This window comes from Mytilus californianus, unplaced genomic scaffold, assembly GCF_021869535.1.
Source record: "Mytilus californianus isolate M0D057914Y unplaced genomic scaffold, xbMytCali1.0.p SCAF_3, whole genome shotgun sequence".
In the NCBI taxonomy this organism is placed as follows: Eukaryota; Metazoa; Mollusca; class Bivalvia; order Mytilida; family Mytilidae; genus Mytilus; species Mytilus californianus.
The window spans coordinates 106,828,704-106,835,847 of record NW_026262679.1 but is presented as its reverse complement, the minus strand read 5'-3'; positions in this window follow the sequence as shown (position 1 = coordinate 106,835,847).

Genomic DNA, 7,144 nt, shown 5'->3' with positions numbered 1-7,144 from the left:
CATGAAGGTACCCCCATTACCACCCTCATTTTAACTTTCACTTTATAAGAATGTCACATGACCAACATTATAGGAACTAATTTATGCAAATGACCCTTATTCAATAGGAAAACATAATCTTTATAAATCGAGCCTCAATTAGTTCATTTTTCTCTTCATTTAAGTAAGTTTAATCGACCTGCCACCCGCTATTTTCTCATATTTGGACAGTTTGCACATTGACACATCAATACTGGCATTTTTACTTTAACTTTAAAAGATTGTGACATGACCAACAGAAAAAGTAATTTACAATGCATTATGAGAGCTGATTTATGAAAATGACCCTTATTCAATAGGAAAACATAATCTAACACCTCGTTCATTTATGATGCAAATAAACTGAATGGCTGAGTGTGTTCAATTTGAAAATAAAGAGTTAAAATGCCGGAATTGCAAAAACAGATGTTGGACATCAGAGTAATCTCGGACTATTGAGTATGAGTTTTAGGCAATTTGTAGGGGAGAGGGTTCAAGGGAAGCAAATGCTCTTTAAATTATGCATGTTTCAAAAATTGGGGAAAAATTACACAGAGAGTTGAGTCATTTTTTCAGACTTAATTTAAATAATGACTAATGTAGACTTACTTTCTAATTCTATAAAAAAAATTCACAACTACTGAACAGGAACAATCATGGTACTTTTTTGTGTATGAAACTACACTATGACATCTGATCTGCAAAACCTACAAACAGACACAGAAATATCATCAAATAGTGAAATATAAGATTGATTGCACCTTGTGTGGATAGTTCCGACACGTGTTACATGGGGAGCCCGTTTGTTTACAAATAATAATGTCACGTGATCACGCACTGACCGTCACATTTTTATCCTCCGCCATTATTCTTATTAAACTGGTCCGCCGTTCCATCTATAGCTTGGCCAGTGTAGCGATAAGTGAACACAACAGGGGGTCCAGTTTATATTCTTATCAGCTTATTACACAATATTACTGTACTTGCACAATTCACAAATGCATAACCCATTTATCTTGCGGACATGCAATGGGAATGAGCACGGTTATCAAAAACTTCAAAAATATTGCATGTACAGTTAATGAAGAAGTTATTTCATCAAATAGATAATTTCACTCATGACACAAATTTGACTGGGTGTCATCGCCATCGGGGATAATTGATAAATGGGATTAAATTGACCACCAAGAAGGTGAGGAGACCCACCTCTGGAGAACCTTAACATTAATAAGTAATACTCACCAAAATTTCTCTATAATTAACGCTATTTTCTGTTGGAAAATTTGAGAAAGATGCTGATAAACATATTTGGTGACACAGATTATTTTCTTCTTTAGGCGCGAAATATATTCTTACTCTTAATGCTTGACGTAACACAAATTTGTATAGAATTATATTTTACTAAAGCTCAGCGTAAATATGCAGAAGCATGACAATACATTAATGATAAAATGTGTAAATATTTCTGTAAAAGAATATAATTTTACTTTACCAGTACACTTCACTTAGAATTACATTTGAGCGCAAGAAAATCTCTATGTGAATCGGCTGAATCCCGGGGTCGAAGTTCAACATATCACGGAAATTTTTGCGTGTGCTTGCGTTGCTTTAGATCAAGGCCACAGCTTTTCAACCAATCGGGGAATGTTTACTTGGGGCATACATCTATTTTTACTGCAGGTTTCGACATGTTTAAATCGGGATTATAGAAAAATGGAATGTTGTTGGTAGATACAAAACAGAAAATGATGAATACTTTTAGCAAAAGATAAATTGGATCGGGGGTCTGTGAATTCACATTATTTGTACAACTCTCCTTACTCTTGGGAAGCGTGTGCTTTACATCGAGGCTTGCGTTGCTTTACATTGACGCCATAGTAGTTCAACCAATCGGGGAATGTTTATTTGGGGCATACATCTATTTTTACTGCAGGTTTTGGCATATTTTAATCGAAATTAGAGAAAAATGGAATGATGTTAGAAGATATAAAACAGAAAATGATAAATATTTTTAGCAAAAGATGAATTGGATCGGGGTTCTGTGTATGCACATTATTTGTACAACTCTCCTTACTGATGGCAAAAAATGGAATTTCCGTGACCTAAATGGTTCGCGAAATTAATATTTTTATATATATATAGTAACAAGGGAGTTCCTTTTACAATTAAAAGAATAAAACTAGCATTGATGTGAGTGAAGAAATTAAAAAAGATTATGTATGTATATTTAAGGTAATTCGTCAAGCTGAACTCCAGGATCATGCGTTCATGAACCGATAGCGGAAAATGTTTGTAAAGTTTGTCGCATATCAAATCTCGAACCATATCTTGACCAATCAGAAACGGACAAAACTTGACCTATTAAATAAAATTTCTAAACCGGTTCATACAAAGATACAAAACACATTTACCTCGGTATCAAAAATGTTCATATACAAAACGTGTATTTTGAACTAGATTTAACCGAAAAGTTCACATACAAAGGATAAACACTTTATTGGGATATCATTGATGCATAAAAAGTTCATCCATTCGATGAGTTAGACTATGATACGTCGCGTTTCTGAGTAAAGCTAAATATAACCAAAAGACATAAAGAGGGCAACATAGAGTCGTCAACAGAAAAGTATCAAGCTTTTGATTGTCTCCTCGAGTCTACAAAAGTTGTGGATAAATTTAACAGAACAAAAAATTCCAAGGTCTGTCACTATTACCTTGTGCAATTCTCCAAATTACGATAAACATGATATGTAATACCAGAACTACTGACAAAGTTCCTGACTTGGGACAGGCAATTTAAAATGTGGCGGGGTTACACTACACTCCCCTTTTTAATCTCAATCCGTAGGGTAAAAAAACTTCCATAAAAGAACGTACTATAAAAATCAGTACAGGACAAAACAAGTATTCACCTCTTCTGTTACGATATAACAGTTAACAAAACCATCAAGAAATAACAAATTATACCATATCAAAGAATGTTCCAATTACTCGAAGCTAGCCAGCTGTATAAAGACAGCTCCAAGTACTTAGTTTGGAGTTTACCCTACCAAGCAAACAAGATGAGAAGGGCTTCGGTGGCCAAGTGGTCTAAGTAGTTCAACTACTGTATCACTAGCCTGTCAACGCTGAAGTTGCGAATTTGAGTTCCGCACGTGGCAGGTGAGTTCGACTCTAATCCTAATTGACTAGGAATATAAATGTTCCTACCGAAGATCAGTGGTTCTCTCCGGGCACTCCGGCTTTCTCCGCCAATAAAAAACTGACCGCCAACAGTACTGAAAGTGGCATAAAACATTAATCAATCAAAAAATATAAGAGTTTTAATTATAATCTAATAAGACAACGAAAAAAGAAGAACAAATTTTACAAACAGTATTTTATAACATATTCAAGGCAACACTATAAACTTGAAGCATTTTGTTCTTCAATGCAAACTTCAACAGAATAAACCATCTGAAATTATTTCACTTGAATTTCAAATTTGCTGTCGGGAAAGTTGTCAACCCATAAGGTATTTCTCTATTGTTGGTGGGTGTACATTGAAAAATACCCCTGTTTCACTACCATAGAGACTAGTATGACAGTTTGTCAAAAAAACTGCTACCTTGTTCATGGACAGAAGGAATATTTTTTGGTTTTTCTTGTAGTACAAAAATGCAAATAGCGACAACACTTTTCCAAAGGCCCACTCCACACAGATGCGTACTGCAGACATTCGTTTGTTAAAAATCCTCTGATTCCGGGAGATAACACCTCCTCTGAATGGTGCTGTTATATATCCATCAGTCACGGGATATGCTGGATCACCATAAATACAAAATATTCTTCCCTGTGGATTTGTCATGTGGACTCGCATTTGTGCTAACATACTTGTACGTGTATGTGTAAAAGCCACAATGCAACGTCAATTTTAATTGGCGGAAAGCAAATTAATATTGCTAATAAATGTCTAATAAGTATTCGGCTGTTTTCTGCTGTTTGGTCGGGTTGTTGTCTCTTTGACACATTCCCCGTTTCCATTCTCAATTTCATTTACATGTAGTATTACCATTAAAGAGTTTTAATGTCCATGGTTGCACATATTTCAATCTGTCTAAGGGCAATAACTCTTTTCATAAAATATACATTTGTGTACTACAGAAATATAGACATGAGATTGCTAACAAAGTTATTTTCTATATAATTTCTATTTTTCAAGGGGAATAACTCCTGTAAAAATAATTGGTCGACACTGTTCCAAGACCTTTTTAGTATAAACCTTTGAACTGAATTTTTTAATAAAAATCCGACAGAAATGAAGACGTGAGAGTACTTACAATGCAATTTCAATCTAAATTATATATCCGATGACATAACTTCTTTAAAAATCAGCGCTGGTTTTCGAACTCTTCCTCAACATTGCTGATATAAACCTTTGATGTTCATCCTAAAAATCCTACAAAAAATATATGTGAGAGAGTGCTTACAATGCAATTTTCCATATGATTTACTTGGGGCACAACTCCTTTAAGAATAGTTGATTAGCACTGATTTTAATATCAACCTTTGAAAATCTGGCAATAATTCTACACTTGAGAGTGCTTACAATGCAATTTCCAACAAAATTTACATTTCCAAGGGACATTATTCGATCAGCGCTGATTTTCGAGCTCGTCCAAAATATTGCTGATACGAAGCTTGATTTAATTTCATAACATTCCTTCAACAAATGTACGCTTGACGGCGTTAACAATGCAATTTTCCATATAATTCATATTTCCAAGGAACGTAACTCCTTTACAAATAGTTTTTTTTTGGCGCTGATTTTCGAACATTGATGGTATAAACCTATGATATAAATTTCATTTGTCATCATGACTGAAATGTGCTCTTCCTTCTTGGGGTAAGGGGAGAAGTGAATTCTAGCTAGAAATGGCAATTTATTATATGCTATACTTTACAACAAAAGAAAGATAACCATAAGTGAACTTAACAGCAATGGAAAATCAAAGTACTGAAGTACTGAACATCGGATGACCGCACTGGTGGATGGTCACAAGCACTTGTCTCAGAAAAAAAATCACATCTCTATACCTGAAAGTAAGGTTAATAGATATATTTTTTTACTGAGACTAGTTCCTGTATGGATGATGAATAAATGACAGGGAATTCAACCTCACCGTAATAACTATTATATTGTAGTGATATAATCATTTTTTATCAGTATACTCTGGTTTGTTGTTATATATTATATTAATATTCGTATAACAGTTATATATAATTTTCATCCATCATTTGTATATCATTCTATTCTACTATTCTAATGATAGTGCAGTGCAAGTGCATGGTGGACACTCTTCTGTAATAATTCTTTTTTCTAATAGATTGGATTTGAGTAGGCATTCATATTTTCCCGCGTTTGTTGCAAAACGTTCTTGAGATATTCTTCCGCATGCGTTAACACAAATTTTCGGTATTCTTGATTTGTTATTGATATATATCTTTCTCACGACAAAACATTTTCATATCATTTATCTATGTTCTTAAAAATTATTTTCATGAATATTTATTGATGAAATTAATATATAACAAGCGATAAGGAATGTTATTTTGCACTCGATAATATCCGTGTAATTATACGAAATACGTTCGGTTATCAGTCAAAAACGCAAGTCACGTGGGTAGAAATGTCTGTGACAACATAACACCGGAATCCCCTCACGGTTATCCGCTGTAAAAATGATATGAAATAAAAACTGCCTTTTATTCCCATAGTATTCAGAATAAAAAGTATTTTAGTTTCCTATTATAAGGAATGAATTATCAAGCATATGAATCTACTGTTATTGCAAACTATGCTATGGTCTATGCACGTAACCGACTTTTTATCATATTAAACATTAGAAGCTAAACCTTTAAAAAAAATGCACAAAACTTACAAGTAAGTTTAGATTATAATGTGTTACAATTGCGCTTTTGAAGATACCCGATGATGCTCAACTTTAGACGACGGATTTTTAATGGTTCTTGAGCACATGCTCAATTTCGAATTTTCGTGCACAAACAATTGTTGTGTCAGTGTTTTGTGGAATAAAGTGTAAAACATTTCTTAAATTTCTTATTAACGAGACAACAATTTTTATTTTAAGGACAGACCCCCTTTCACGCAGTCTTGCGCGAATCAAAATGAGTCTATGCTTACAGAGATCTGAGGTCTAGAGTTGCACATAACTTTGCTAGGGGATACTGCAGACAAGACAGAACATTATTCTATTTTTGTGGTGAAGTGGTCATCGGAAATCGATTCATTCAATTGCTTATTCTAGCGACGATACAGAATCCATACATCAAATCTCACTGAGCCTCTGGTATCAAGATCGACCGAATAAAATATCGCTTTTTGATGAATCTATTTCATAATTAAAAACAAATGACGAAAATAATGCAAATTGCTCCTGAACTGTTATATCAGTGGTAATATGGCACTCCAATGTCCAACTGAGGAACAATAGAGTGTGTTCATGAACTATGGCGAGGTTTGAAAAGATGAATAATTGTATACCTTCCAACATTCTCAAAAGATAATAACAAAATTAAGAATGGAAACGGGGAATGTGGCAAAGAAACAACAATCCAACCAAATAGCAGAAAACAAAACAGCCCAAGGCCACCAATGGGTCTTCAACACAGCGAGAAATTCCCGGACCTGGAGGCGAGCTTCAGCTGGCCCCTAAACAATAATGTATACTAAATCAGCGAAAATGGACGTTGAACTAAACTCCGAAACATAGGAATGAACCAAAATTAAAAAACATACAAGACTAACAAAGGTCGTAGGTTCATGACTTGGGACAGGCACAATAATGCGACGGGATTAAATATGTTTTGTGAGATCTCAACCCTCCCCAATCCTCTAGCCAATATGGATTAGGAATAAACAAACATACAGCAATACGCACAGTAAAACTCAGTTTAAAAGGAGTCCGAGTCCAATGTTAGAAAAGGTAACAGAAGAAACTAAGTAAAATGACAATGATCAACAGAAATTAACAACGGACTACTAGCAGTTACTGACATGCCAGCTCCAGACCTCAATTAAACTGATAGAAAGATTATCTCTTCTTCATATGAAAATCAAGCACAA